This window comes from Gossypium hirsutum, chromosome D02 (assembly GCF_007990345.1).
Source record: "Gossypium hirsutum isolate 1008001.06 chromosome D02, Gossypium_hirsutum_v2.1, whole genome shotgun sequence".
Lineage (NCBI taxonomy): Eukaryota > Viridiplantae > Streptophyta > Magnoliopsida > Malvales > Malvaceae > Gossypium > Gossypium hirsutum.
Window position 1 is genome coordinate 31,270,522 of NC_053438.1, and position 16,669 is coordinate 31,287,190.

Genomic DNA, 16,669 nt, shown 5'->3' on the forward strand with positions numbered 1-16,669 from the left:
TTTCACAACTCGAAAGTCAGTTTTGTGATTTTTCCCTGAAACTAGACTCATGTCCCCACCTATATATTTTTTTCTAGAATTTTTGGTCGGGCCAATTAGTACAGTTTATTAGTCAAAGTCTCTCATGTTACAGGGGTCGACTACACTGACCTTTTCCCATTACGACTGGGATATCTCTCTGCACAGGGCTTCAATACTAATGCCGTTTGTTTCTATGAAAACTAGACTCATAGAGGAATCCATACATATATGGTATGACCCCTAATTATCTCTGGTCAATTTATAGTGAATTTCCAAAGGCGGAACAGTGAATCCAGAAACTGTTCTGGCCCTGTTCCACAAGAACCCGAATATCTCTTTCTGTACTGTTCCTATAATTGTTTCGTTACTTCCATATGAAAGTAGATTCATCAAGGTTCGATTACATAATTTATTCACTATTTAATTCCACTCCTACGAATTTATGTGATTTTTCAATTCTACACCACTGTTGCTGTCAAAATCTGTTTTCAAGGTAAACTTTACCTATTTTGTGGTTACCATGGACCAACTAGGGTTTTGCCATACATAGGTCCACATGTGATCATATTTAGCCATTCCAATGGCTGATCATTAGCCCAACACTTCCATTTCAATCCATAGTCACATCGTGAAACCATATATATACATACATAAACACAAATGGTCTAATGCCATACTCCACATCTACAAGCCATTTTCGCATGGCTTTACACACATACATCACAAAAGAACTTAAACAACAGGGGGTAGTCCTATACATGCCATATCCAGAGTTCAACTAAAAGAGTACCAAAAGAGCTTGATAGTGTAGATGACTTCGACTTCGCTGATCCCGAATCCGATAGCTAACGAACAAAATCTATAAAACAGAGAGCCAAAGCAACCGGGTAAGCATTTTAAGCTTAGTAAGTCTCAAGTAATGAAATCGGCTTTGACTACAGTATTACATTCACATAGCTAACTAAGTCACTTTAATAACACACATTCTCATAATCATACTTCATCAACATATATACACAAGGTATCAACCTTTCTAAAAGCCGAAAAATTTGTTAGCCGATCACACGAATACTATTTAAAATGAATCGACTTTTCCAATGCACATGCAAACATACCGTATCGTTCGGGTTGGTCGAGCATATTTATTAAATTAGTTACAGCACAAAACGCTCACATTCAAACCCAAGTTTCTTCGGTATTTAACCGAATACAGCCGCAAACATATTTGCCTTCGGGTCTTAACCCGGACATATGAACTCGCATAATTGCCTTCGGGTCTTAGCCCGGATATATCATCCCGCATAATTGCCTTCGGGTCATAGCCCGGATATATCAATTCGCATAATTGCCTTCGGGTCTTAGCCCGGATATGTCAACTCGCATAATTGCCTTCGGGTCTTAGCCCGGATATATCAACTCGCATAATTGCCTTCGGGTCTTAGCCCGGATATATCAACTCGCATAATTGCCTTCGGGTCTTAGCCCGGATATAATCCAATGTTCATGCACACATATATCAATAATCATAACACATCCATATCATTTCTTCGTTACTAAGGCTCAAACACAAAGCATTTATTAAACCTTTCCAATTTCGGCTCAATAGCCACACACAAAGAGCATGATTTCAATTGGCTTTATAACATAGTCTCTATGCACATTCGACTATCCATCATAGTATGACTAATCATTTCAATATAATTCAAGTAGGGTCATTACTCGAAGACTTACCTCAAATGTCGTCGAACGACTTCAACGGCTATTCAATTACTTTTTCCTTCCCTTTATCGGATCTAGATCCCCTTTGCTCTTGAGCTTAAGTTCAACAAAATTTAAAATAGTTATTAATCGACTATTCAAGTATTACTTTCAGAATAATATATATATATTGATCCGACTTTCACACACACAGATTTTATTAAATAACTTATCAATTTAGCTATTCGATTTAATACATGTATACCATACAATTAAGTACAAATGATGTTATTAACTAGATATTAAACATCATACATATGCTCTACTCATGTTCCAACGAACATAATTCTAGCTTATTACCATGCATAATCGAATTTATTTAACATCATTTAGTTTCATATAAACACACATATCGTCCCAAATCGACACAAGAGTCAAATTCATCACTCAAACATTCACACCAATTTATTTTACTATTTTGGCCCAAACCCTCAATTGGCTATCATAGCCTTAATAATTCAATATAAATATGTATACATATATATACAATCTAAATCCCTCTCTTAACACATAATCTACTAACTTGGAAATTATTTTCTAACAAATTTTAACTTACACTAAAGCCGAGTGTTACTCAAGCTTTAAGCTCATGTTCTTTCATTATTAAGCAAGTGTTATAACACAAGGATTCATGGCCGAAACCTATGCATAACATTATTCAAGATTTAAACTCTTAAATTCATTTACAAAACCGAACCTTTTGATTTATATATATATAAAATAATCTCTAATTATTTTATTCAAGCACCCAATGGCATTTTCTTTAATTTAACCCTAAGATAAACAAAAGATTTATTCATGCAACTTAATAAGTTCATGTTCATCTCTTTCACACATAAATACCAACAATTAAGTATTTACTAGTTCAAACTCCATTAAACCTTTAGAACATCAATCTATCCCTTACCATATCTCCCAAAAAAAAACGAATGCACAAATATATATAAATGAAAAATAATGTTAAATGTCATTAACAAATAAAGCCATAGACACACAACTTATAAGTAAATTCCATCCTTGCAAAGCCTATAGTTCACTCGGCCACTCAACCCACAACCTATCGAAACTTCAATTCAAACTCATTAGCCGAATATACATATACTTATAATAAGCACATATAACATCTTCTTCAAGACATATTCGGCTATGGCATAATTTCCTTATAAAACCCAATTAATCAATCCACCTTAACCGAAACTTAACTCATACAAAACCTATCTTCAAACCATAAAATAGGTAGAAGTTAAACTAATCATCCAAATGGTGCATAAGTTTTCCAAGAATGACATTGAACTTACCTTACTTTAGGTATCCACCTTAGCCGAATTTTCTTCCCCAAAGGCTTTTCTTCCTCTTCTTTCTCTAGTTACGGCAATGGAGGAGAAAACATAGGCTAACTTTGGTTTCTCCTCCCACTAACTTGTATTTTATTAACCTTATTCATTATTTCATTTTGTAACATAAACTATTAGCATAAAATAGTTATAATATTATTTAATCCATAACATGGCCGGCCACCATATTTAACTTGGGTAAATTGACATGCAAAACCACTCCTTTCAATGCATGTACTATTAGACCATTGTAAATTAGCCTCTCACTTTCCAACAAAGTTTCATATAAGTCCATAAAAAAAATTCACATAAAGATGATCAAATTAATGCATGAAACTTTCACACATGCAATTACTCACATCATAAACACAGAATATAATTTTTAATTATTTATAAGACTCGGTTTCGTGGTCCCGAAACCACTTTTCGACTAGGGTCAACTTTGGGCCGTCACAACTCTCCCCCACTTAAGAAATTTTCGTCCCCGAAAATCTTACCGGTAAATAGGTTTGGGTATCGTTCTTTCATCGAGCTCTCGGTCTCCCAAGTAGCTTCCTCGATCCCGTGTTTGAGCCATAACACCTTTACTAGCGGAACTCTTTTGTTTCGCAACTCCTTTACTTCACGAGCTAGGATACGCATCGGTTCTTCTTCATAGCTCATGTCGACTTGAATTCCAACCTCCGATGGGCTAATTATGTGCGATGGATCAGATCGATAGCGTCGAAGCATCGAAACATGAAAGACGTCATGAATCTTTTCAAGCTCCGGGGGCAAAATCAATCTATACGCAACCGGGCCAACTCGTTCGGAGATTTCGTACGGCCCAATGAATCTTGGGCTCAACTTGCCCTTACGGCCGAACCTGAGTATCTTTTTCCAAGGTGAAACCTTAAGGAACACTTTGTCTCCCACCTGATACTCGATGTCTTTTCGTTTCAAATCTGCGTATGACTTCTGACGATCCGTGGCTATCTTCAGACTTTCACGGATTACCTTTACTTTCTGTTCAGCATCTCTAATCAAATCAACTCCGAAAATTTTACTTTCACCGAGCTCGGTCCAAAACAATGGTGTACGGCATTTACGACCGTACAAAGCCTCGTAGGGTGCCATCTTAATACTTGACTGAAAACTATTGTTGTAAGCGAATTCAATCAAAGGTAAGTACCGTTCCCATGAACTACTGAACTCGAGGATGCAACATCTCAACATATCCTCAAGTATCTGAATTATCCGCTCGGATTGACCATCTGTTTGTGGATGAAAAGCGGTGCTAAAATGCAGCTTGGTACCCAAAGCTTCTTGCAATTTCTTCCAAAATCGCGAGGTGAATCTCGGATCTCTATCTGACACAATAGAAATCGGTACCCCGTGTAATCTCACAATCTGAGAAACGTACAATTCAGCTAGTTTATCCAATGAAAAATCCGTACGCACGGGGATAAAGTGAGCCGACTTAGTTAGTCTATCGACAACAACCCATATCGCATCCTTCTTACTTGCTGACAAAGGCAGTCCGGACACAAAGTCCATTGTGACTCGATCCCATTTCCACTCGGGTATCATGATCGGCTGGAGTAATCCTGAAGGCACTTGATGTTCCGCTTTCACTTGTTGACATATTAAACATCTCGAAACAAAGTCGGAGATGTCCCGTTTCATACCATGCCACCAAAATTGACGTTTCAAATCGTTGTACATTTTCGTACTCCCCGGGTGAATTGTCATTCGGCTACAATGGGCTTCGTTCAGAATCATCGAAATGAGTTCCGAATTCCTTGGAACACACAAACGATTTCTGAACCTCAAACAATCATCGTCATCAATTTGAAACTCTGATCCCTCGTTCGGAAAACACTTAGCCCGTTTTGCAACCAATTCATCATCGACTTTCTGAGCTTCACGAATTTGGTGAGTCAATAATGGTTTAGCTTTTAATTCAGCTACTAACCCATTGTCTGGTAGAACAGACAAATGCACGTTCATCGCTCGTAAAGCAAACAATGACTTCCGGCTTAAGGCGTCCGCAACCACGTTAGCCTTTCCCGGGTGGTAATCAATGACAAGCTCGTAATCTTTCAACAACTCAAGCCAACGTCTTTGTCGCAGATTCAAGTCTCGTTGAGTCATCAAATATTTGAGACTTTTGTGATCTGAAAATACATGGCACTTCTCACCAAACAGATAATGTCGCCATATTTTTAAAGCAAATACGATGGCAGCTAGTTCGAGATCATGGGTCGGATAATTCCTCTCGTGTGGCTTCAATTGTCTCGACGCATAGGCCACGACTCGACCTTCTTGCATCAATACGCAACCCAACCCAAGTAGGGATGCGTCACTATAAATGACAAACTCTTTACCTGATTCGGGTTGCACCAAAATTGGAGCTTCAGTCAAATGAGTTTTCAGTTGGTCGAAACTTTTCTGACATTTCTCCGTCCACTCGAACCTAACATCCTTTTGAAGTAGCTTCGTCATTGGTGTGGCTATCATCGAGAAACCCTTCACAAATCGTCGGTAATAACCAGCGAGCCCCAAAAAGCTCCGAACTTCAGTAACATTTCTCGGAGGTTTCCAGTCAAGTATGGCTGAAATTTTGTTCGGGTCAACTCGAATACCCGACGCGGATACCACATGACCCAAGAAGCTAACCTCTCTTAACCAGAACTCACACTTACTGAACTTAGCATATAACTGCTTATCCCGTAAAATTTGCAACACTAGTCTCAGGTGCTCAGCATGTTCGGTCTCATCTCTTGAATAGACCAAGATGTCATCAATGAACACAACTACGAACCGATCCAAATATGGTCTGAAGATCCGATTCATCAAATCCATAAATACTGCCGGGGCATTAGTGAGCCCAAACGGCATCACTAAGAATTCGTAGTGACCGTACCTCGTTCTGAAAGCAGTTTTGGGTACGTCTGAATCTCGAATCCGCAACTGATAATAACCCGATCTCAAATCTATTTTTGAGAACACTGAGGCCCCCTTTAGTTGATCAAACAAATCATCGATACGCGGTAATGGATATTTATTCTTTATCGTCACTTTATTCAGTTGACGATAGTCAATGCACAACCTCATGGTTCCGTCCTTCTTTTTTACGAACAATACTGGTGCACCCCAAGGTGAGAAACTTGGCCGAGCGAAACCTCTATCCGTCAATTCTTGCAGCTGAGCTTTCAACTCTTTTAACTCGGTTGGTGCCATACGATACGGAGCTATCGAGATCGGCGTAGTCCCAGGTACAAGCTCAATACCAAACTCTACCTCCCGAACAGGTGGTAAACCCGGTAATTCTTCCGGAAAAACATCCGGGTATTCACAAACCACCGGCACAGATTCGGGTTTCTTTTCTAATTCTTTGTCACCAAGTACATACGCAAGGTATGCTTCGCACCCTTTTCTTACATATTTCTGTGCCAACATTGCTGATATTACAGCTGGCATCCCCTCCAAGTCCGCGGACTCAATTCGGACTACTTCGTTATTTGCGCACCTCAAATCAATAGTCTTGCTCTTGCAATTCACAATCGCATCATGCACGGTCAACCAATCCAACCCAAGGATAACATCAAATTCATCAAACGGCAAAAGCATCAAGTCCGCTGGAAAACAGGAACCTCGAATTGCTAGGGGACATTTCTTACACACTTTGTCGACAAGTACATAACGACCCAAGGGATTTGACACCCGAATTACAAACTCAGTAGACTCAATAGGTAAAGTCTTACTGGATGCTAAGGTTTCACATATGTAAGAATGAGTAGAACCGGGGTCAATCAAAGCAATTACATTAGTATCAAAGAGAGTAAAAGTACCGGTAATAACATCAGGCGAAGAAGCATCCTCGCGGGCACGTATAGCATATGCTCTAGCAGGTGCACGAGCCTCGGATCTGGTCGTAGCATCTCTAGATCCTCTCTGACCACCACTAGCATTGCCCATATTCCTAGATGGTCTACCTCGAGCAGTGGTAGCACCCGGTTTCCCACTCTGATTTACATTCTGTTCGGACAGCCTCGGGCAATCTTTAATGAAGTGGTCCACTGATCCGCACTTGTAACAGGAGCGGTCATGGAATCTACAACTCCCCAAATGCCATTTACCGCAATGTCGACATTCCGTTCGGCCTCGACGTTCATTCCCAACACTGGCGACTGAAGTGCCTCGTGTACCCACAGGGGGTCGATCACGATCTCGTCTAAAAAGGCCCGAAGTGCTTTTAGACCGGCCCACATCATCTCGAAATTTCTTCGATGCCTGTTGAAGAGACCTTCCCGAGGATCTTTTACGAAACTCCCCGGTTCCCACCTCAACTTTTTGTTTTTCCTTTCTAAGCTCTTCGGCTTTACAAGCTCGCTCGACAAGTACTACGAACTCTCGTATTTCAAGAATGCCAACGAACATTTTTATATCTTCATTCAGCCCATCTTCGAAGCGTTTACACATGACAGCCTCGGACGAAACACATTCCCGAGCGTATCTACTAAGTCTAACAAATTTTCGCTCGTAATCAGTAACTGACATAGAACCTTGCTTAAGCTCGAGAAATTCCTTCCGTTTTTGATCAACAAATCTCTGACTGATATACTTTTTCCGAAACTCAGTTTGGAAAAACTCCCAAGTTACTTGCTCCCGGGGCACAACAGAAGTCAGAGTACTCCACCAATAGTAGGCAGAATCACGTAGCAAGGAGATAGCACACTTTAGGCATTCATCGGGTGTACAAGATAGCTCATCGAGTACCCGGATAGTGTTGTCCAACCAAAATTCAGCTTGCTCGGCATCGTCGCTATCCGTAGCTTTAAATTCAGTAGCCCCATGTTTTCGGATTCGGTCAACTGGGGGCTTATTTAACCTTATTTGGTCAGTTACCGGAGGTATTGTAGGTGCGGGGGTGGTGTTTGTCGGGAATGGAGGTTGTGGAACAGCCGTATTAGTTCGAATGTATTGGTTGAACCAATCATTCATCACGCTATAGAAAGCTTGTCTAGCTTCATCATTCGGGTTACTCGCATTAGGTTGAGAGTCCACCGGCGCTGTCCCTTGTGCGGGAGCAGGCGCTACACTCTCAAGATCATCAGCTACCGCTCGGTCGGGATCGGGATCCATTACTATAAATAAACACATTTGCAAATGTCAGAAATCACCACACTATCAATTAATCACATAAAATGGCATGTATAGCTAGACCCCAACACATTACGGTAGTCCTAGAATCGACTAAACCGTAGCTCTGATACCACTCAATTGTAACACCCCGAACCCGAGACCGTCACCGGAGTCGAATACGAGGTGTTGACAGACTTTTAAAAATTTTTCCAGACACTGCCCAGTCTGAGTACTAGTCGCTTCAAAAATCATATCTTGAGTTTCACAACTCGAAAGTCAGTTTTGTGATTTTTCCCTGAAACTAGACTCATGTCCCCACCTATATATTTTTTTCTAGAATTTTTGGTCGGGCCAATTAGTACAGTTTATTAGTCAAAATCTCTCATGTTACAGGGGTCGACTACACTGACCTTTTCCCATTACGACTGGGATATCTCTCTGCACAGGGCTTCAATACTAATGCCGTTTGTTTCTATGAAAACTAGACTCATAGAGGAATCCATACATATATGGTATGACCCCTAATTATCTCTGGTCAATTTATAGTGAATTTCCAAAGGCGGAACAGTGAATCCAGAAACTGTTCTGGCCCTGTTCCACAAGAACCCGAATATCTCTCTCTGTACTGTTCCTATAATTGTTTCGTTACTTCCATATGAAAGTAGATTCATCAAGGTTCGATTACATAATTTATTCACTATTTAATTCCACTCCTACGAATTTATGTGATTTTTCAATTCTACACCACTGTTGCTGTCAAAATCTGTTTTCAAGGTAAACTTTACCTATTTTGTGGTTACCATGGACCAACTAGGGTTTTGCCATACATAGGTCCACATGTGATCATATTTAGCCATTCCAATGGCTGATCATTAGCCCAACACTTCCATTTCAATCCATAGTCACATCGTGAAACCATATATATACATACATAAACACAAATGGTCTAATGCCATACTCCACATCTACAAGCCATTTTCGCATGGCTTTACACACATACATCACAAAAGAACTTAAACAACAGGGGGTAGTCCTATACATGCCATATCCAGAGTTCAACTAAAAGAGTACCAAAAGAGCTTGATAGTGTAGATGACTTCGACTTCGCTGATCCCGAATCCGATAGCTAACGAACAAAATCTATAAAACAGAGAGCCAAAGCAACCGGGTAAGCATTTTAAGCTTAGTAAGTCTCAAGTAATGAAATCGGCTTTGACTACAGTATTACATTCACATAGCTAACTAAGTCACTTTAATAACACACATTCTCATAATCATACTTCATCAACATATATACACAAGGTATCAACCTTTCTAAAAGCCGAAAAATTTGTTAGCCGATCACACGAATACTATTTAAAATGAATCGACTTTTCCAATGCACATGCAAACATACCGTATCGTTCGGGTTGGTCGAGCATATTTATTAAATTAGTTACAGCACAAAACGCTCACATTCAAACCCAAGTTTCTTCGGTATTTAACCGAATACAGCCGCAAACATATTTGCCTTCGGGTCTTAACCCGGACATATGAACTCGCATAATTGCCTTCGGGTCTTAGCCCGGATATATCATCCCGCATAATTGCCTTCGGGTCATAGCCCGGATATATCAATTCGCATAATTGCCTTCGGGTCTTAGCCCGGATATGTCAACTCGCATAATTGCCTTCGGGTCTTAGCCCGGATATATCAACTCGCATAATTGCCTTCGGGTCTTAGCCCGGATATATCAACTCGCATAATTGCCTTCGGGTCTTAGCCCGGATATAATCCAATGTTCATGCACACATATATCAATAATCATAACACATCCATATCATTTCTTCGTTACTAAGGCTCAAACACAAAGCATTTATTAAACCTTTCCAATTTCGGCTCAATAGCCACACACAAAGAGCATGATTTCAATTGGCTTTATAACATAGTCTCTATGCACATTCGACTATCCATCATAGTATGACTAATCATTTCAATATAATTCAAGTAGGGTCATTACTCGAAGACTTACCTCAAATGTCGTCGAACGACTTCAACGGCTATTCAATTACTTTTTCCTTCCCTTTATCGGATCTAGATCCCCTTTGCTCTTGAGCTTAAGTTCAACAAAATTTAAAATAGTCATTAATCGACTATTCAAGTATTACTTTCAGAATAATATATATATATATTGATCCGACTTTCACACACACAGATTTTATTAAATAACTTATCAATTTAGCTATTCGATTTAATACATGTATACCATACAATTAAGTACAAATGATGTTATTAACTAGATATTAAACATCATACATATGCTCTACTCATGTTCCAACGAACATAATTCTAGCTTATTACCATGCATAATCGAATTTATTTAACATCATTTAGTTTCATATAAACACACATATCGTCCCAAATCGACACAAGAGTCAAATTCATCACTCAAACATTCACACCAATTTATTTTACTATTTTGGCCCAAACCCTCAATTGGCTATCATAGCCTTAATAATTCAATATAAATATGTATACATATATATACAATCTAAATCCCTCTCTTAACACATAATCTACTAACTTGGAAATTATTTCTAACAAATTTTAACTTACACTAAAGCCGAGTGTTACTCAAGCTTTAAGCTCATGTTCTTTCATTATTAAGCAAGTGTTATAACACAAGGATTCATGGCCGAAACCTATGCATAACATTATTCAAGATTTAAACTCTTAAATTCATTTACAAAGCCGAACCTTTTGATTTATATATATAAAATAATCTCTAATTATTTTATTCAAGCACCCAATGGCATTTTCTTTAATTTAACCCTAAGATAAACAAAAGATTTATTCATGCAACTTAATAAGTTCATGTTCATCTCTTTCACACATAAATACCAACAATTAAGTATTTACTAGTTCAAACTCCATTAAACCTTTAGAACATCAATCTATCCCTTACCATATCTCCCAAAAAAACGAATGCACAAATATATATAAATGAAAAATAATGTTAAATGTCATTAACAAATAAAGCCATAGACACACAACTTATAAGTAAATTCCATCCTTGCAAAGCCTATAGTTCACTCGGCCACTCAACCCACAACCTATCGAAACTTCAATTCAAACTCATTAGCCGAATATACATATACTTATAATAAGCACATATAACATCTTCTTCAAGACATATTCGGCTATGGCATAATTTCCTTATAAAACCCAATTAATCAATCCACCTTAACCGAAACTTAACTCATACAAAACCTATCTTCAAACCATAAAATAGGTAGAAGTTAAACTAATCATCCAAATGGTGCATAAGTTTTCCAAGAATGACATTGAACTTACCTTACTTTAGGTATCCACCTTAGCCGAATTTTCTTCCCCAAAGGCTTTTCTTCCTCTTCTTTCTCTAGTTACGGCAATGGAGGAGAAAACATAGGCTAACTTTGGTTTCTCCTCCCACTAACTTGTATTTTATTAACCTTATTCATTATTTCATTTTGTAACATAAACTATTAGCATAAATAGTTATAATATTATTTAATCCATAACATGGCCGGCCACCATATTTAACTTGGGTAAATTGACATGCAAAACCACTCCTTTCAATGCATGTACTATTAGACCATTGTAAATTAGCCTCTCACTTCCAACAAAGTTTCATATAAGTCCATAAAAAAATTCACATAAAGATGATCAAATTAATGCATGAAACTTTCACACATGCAATTACTCACATCATAAACACAGAATATAATTTTTAATTATTTATAAGACTCGGTTTCGTGGTCCCGAAACCACTTTTCGACTAGGGTCAACTTTGGGCCGTCACAGTGACAACCATCAATTAATGAAAAGGGATGATTTCGGCCATCGAATATGAAATGAGCCAGTTACAACCATTATTTAGCACACTTTGTGTGAGCTCCAGTAAGGATTCTGTAACTTCACTATGAAAAATATGGAAAGGTATGATGTATCAATGATCAAAGTATGAATATTAGGTTTATGAAACGTATGATATAAGAGATGCATGTTATGTACCATATCTTACCATGTGATGATATTTCTAAGTTATGTGTTTAATCACTAGCTGTGACTATGGTAAATGTTATGTTATGTCTTATGTGTATGCAAATGAAATGGTAAGTGTTCAATAAGAACTAAAACATGTTATATGAAATTCAATGGAATGGTGATACATAGAAAAACATGATATGTTGTGATGGATGATAAATCCAATTGAATCATACTCAAGTATAATGTTTATCCAGGTCAATTCATATGAATCATGTTTAAATGAACTAAAATGTGTTGTTGATGTGCTAGGGCTTATGCCAAGCTTGTGGATATGATTGATGTTTATGGTTATGCTTGTATATGCATAAGAAATGGGTAAAAAAAAGGAATGGAATAGTAAGTATGTAATTGGGATGTATTATATGTGAGCAAATTACTTATGCTTTGAATCAATACACCTATGTCTTGGATAAATACACTGAAGTGAGAGTTAATAATGTTGTTAAGCTTATGATAAGCATTGGGGACGAAATGGAAAGTAAGTAAATAGAAAGATATATAATCTTATAAAAGGTTGATGATTATATATATTATGTCTCATGAAATCCTATCATGTTATGAATGGTCAAAAAATATGCGACATTAATAAACTTACTCATTTGTGAGTTGATGATCATATTGATTTATAAATCTTATAGTATTGGCATAGATTTATGTTTATTCTATAAAGTTTATTATTGAAATGGAATATTATGCTTAAATTTATACGAGCTTACTAAGCATTCATTGCTTACGTAGTTTCTCTTTACCTTATAGATTATTGGAAGCTCGATCGGGTTGAAAGCTAGTGGGAGATCCATCACACTATCCATCGGCTATATCGGTAGATTTGATGATTTTTACTCATGGTTATAATGGCATGTATAGGTGTTTTGCGTTTGATGAACTGGTCATTATATATATGACTTGTAAATTTGGGACTTTGATTGATGAATAGGTTGTTATGTTGGCATGTAAATGTGATGTTATAATTGTTGACATTTTGGCATTTTGGGCCTTAACTGGTGGATGATGGAATGGTAAGTTAAATGCATGCTATGAAACGTTGTTTTGATATGCTTGAAGGTTGTCCTTAAGGTATGGTTTGATATGGAAATAGGTAGTGAGTATTGAGTAGATAAATGGCTAATTTGGTAAGTTTGGATGTGGTTGGCATATGGCCTAGTTTACTAAGGTTAGTGATGATAGTTGTCGATTGGTCAAATTAGTATATTTGAGTATGATTAGTATGTGAACATTGTGGTAAATGTTTATATAGAATTAGTTCCAATGGTTGGTTGATTTATGGCTAAACTTAGCAAATGTATAATCAAGTTTGATTGTTGTGATTGAGGTGTCTTTTAGGCATGTTGGTTGTATGATTAAATATTATGATGATCTAACTTGAATATGCATGTGTTAGGTACAATTTGGATGCATGGAAATAGGTGCATTTGGCTTGTATAAGTGACCAAGTTTGGGTGAGAAAAATGGCTTGAAAATGGCCTATTTTTTGTCCACACGGCCTAAGACACGGGGTGTCTCATCCGTGTGTGACACACGGCCATGCGACACGTCATGTGTCCCCTGTAGGTTTCAAGGGTTGCAAGTTAGGCAGTTACACGACCTAGCACATGGCCAGGCATACGGGTATATGAGGCCATTGCGAGAGGTACACGGCCTGGCACACGGGGGTGTGGTTTGCCGTGTGACCCAAGTCAGAGAGCTACATTGGCACAGACACGAGCTGGAACACGACCGTGTGTCCCTATTTCGAATATCCACACGGCCTGAGACATGGGTGTGTGTCTCAACCGTGTGAATCATACAGCCTGGCCAAAAGACCGTGTGACCCTGTAGTATGAATTTTTCTATCTTTTTTCCATAAAGTTCTAAATGTTTTCGATTTCGTCCCTAATCATTTCTAAAGTGTTTCTATAGCCTCGAGGACTTAAAAAATGGACGTTATGAATGCATTTTAATGGAATATTGATGTGTTTTATAAATGATTGTAATCAAATGTTTTAAGATAAAATTTTTCGGTAATGCTTTATAACCCTATTCCAGCGACGGATGCGGGTTAGAGGTACATTTATTCACATCCAAAAGTCCCTTATATCGTTGACCTTTGAGGTGTCTGATTTAGACTTAATATTTGCAGAATACATTCAAATTGAGTGTATCCTCCAAAATTGCATGTTTTTCCATGCTCACTTTCACTAGTTTTCGAGACTTTAAGCATTCCTCCGTTGAGTTGGCAGTGCGTACTATTGCCTCCGATTGTCGAGGTAGATTCATTACGTTAGTACCTTTTGCTATGTTCTGATATTGTACGTTCTCCTAATTGAGAAAACCTAACGTCATTTGAAGGATGAACTTAACTCTGATTAACTAGTGTATCTACTCACTATCTCTTCCTCTGGCTCTACCCCTTCTTGGTACTTTTTGTGGTGTTATTCCTCCTAGCCGCCTTGGTATTTTTTATATCGAAATCATTATTGTTCGATTTCCTTCTCCTATGGGTTTTGTACTGAGTTTTCTCTTATTCTAGAGTTTGAGTTGTCATATTGTAACACTGATTTATGTTAATATTGGTGTCACAAATTGTAATTTGGTTGGATTTCACTCAAGTTGACTCGTTCTAGCTGAGTAATCGTGTTCTCCAGAACCTCCATTTCATACACTCATTCCTCATAGATTTCATTATCATAGTCTAATTCTTCATCCGACCATATGTAATCAAAGTTGTCCATGATTTATACGAAACGACTTTAGTAGTCACTACTGCGAGTATCTTGGACAAGAGTGTACTATAAGGTTTCTTGAAGAACAAATAACTGTTAGTAATGTTTACAAGTAACTAAATACAATGAACTAACAATCGTGTCTATAACCTAAATATTTCCTATTATTCTATTTATGTGTAAAAGTTAAAACTAAACTACTGACGTTGCCTCCTCGGAACGGCGCTAACAACTTGATCACCTTCGAACGTACCAACGTCCAGAGTAGAAATCCTGCACAAAATAGAAAGGCAATATCCACAAGTATACGGTCATGTTGTAAATAGTTACAAAGGAGTAGATGAGTACTAAAGGATCGTACAAAATAGAGGCAAGCACTAATTATTCTAACCTACACAAATAGGTCTAATTGTCTTTAGATAGATTATAGTATGATGAATTATAAAGAAATGCTTTAGTTTTTTTAATAATAATAATAAAAAATAAACAAATAAGAAACAAATAGAAGAATCAATCAAATCTACATGGATGATTAGCTCGATTCAATATCATAACCAACTATAATCGCTTTATTGCCCTTGATATCAGAACTCTGATTAACAATAAGGTAAAAAGAACAAACTATCTCCGACCCTGCTAGACGCCAGTAGGATCAGATCATCAGCAATGTATGAATACCCCCTTAAGCTCCGCACAAAGTAGTTATCCCCTTACCAAGCTAATCCGCATAAGACTCTACAAACAATTTATTAATCACTACTGACTCCTATCCACAAGAGTTAGTTCCCATGAACATAATACGAAAACAATCAAGAAAAATTTAGAAGAAGCCTGATTTGTATCGAATAGAATGGTTGAATCCACATGGAGTTTGATCCAATTCACAAATCTGATCTCTTCCGCAAAAGCAAAAGAAAAAAATTGAAATAATCCTAAAGCCTAAGAAAAAAGAAAGACTAAAGACTAAAATAAGAAGAAAATTATACAATATGAAAATTTGTCCATAACATGTGTTAAATGAGCCTATTTATAGGGTTAAAGTGGTTGTCATCCTTAACCTTAGACCAGCTATTGTCCTTGTGCTTAATGTTTGATTGTATGGACCAAAACGTTCTTGGCTGGTTAATTATTTCCCGTACAGAGGTGACGTTGTGACACATCAGGTCCTGTGTCACAACATCGAAGGTAGTATGCTTCATCTTCAAGGGTGTGTCGTGACATCCTCAGAATGTGTCACGACATCGAAGCAGTCTTGAAATTCTTCTATTCTACTCTCTATGTTGCGACATCCAACTCTTCATGTTTCAACACAATGACCAATATCGAGTTAGTACACCTTCTAATGGTTCTACTACACGCTCACAAAGCATATTACCTCACTTCTGGGCCTCATTGGGCCCTTAAGGTGAATAAAAGAATCAAATTATACATTTTATTGCATGCAAATAGAATTACAAAAACTTAACTAAAACTTAACCAAAGTGCTTGTATTCAAGCTCTTGAAGTGTAAAAACTAGCTGATCTACTATATCGAATTACGACAGATTAGACACTGACTCAGTTTTGAGCCAAATTTTAGCTTCTGAAGTGTCTCGGTTCCTATAAAACACAATGTTAAAAAAATTGAAATCTAAGCT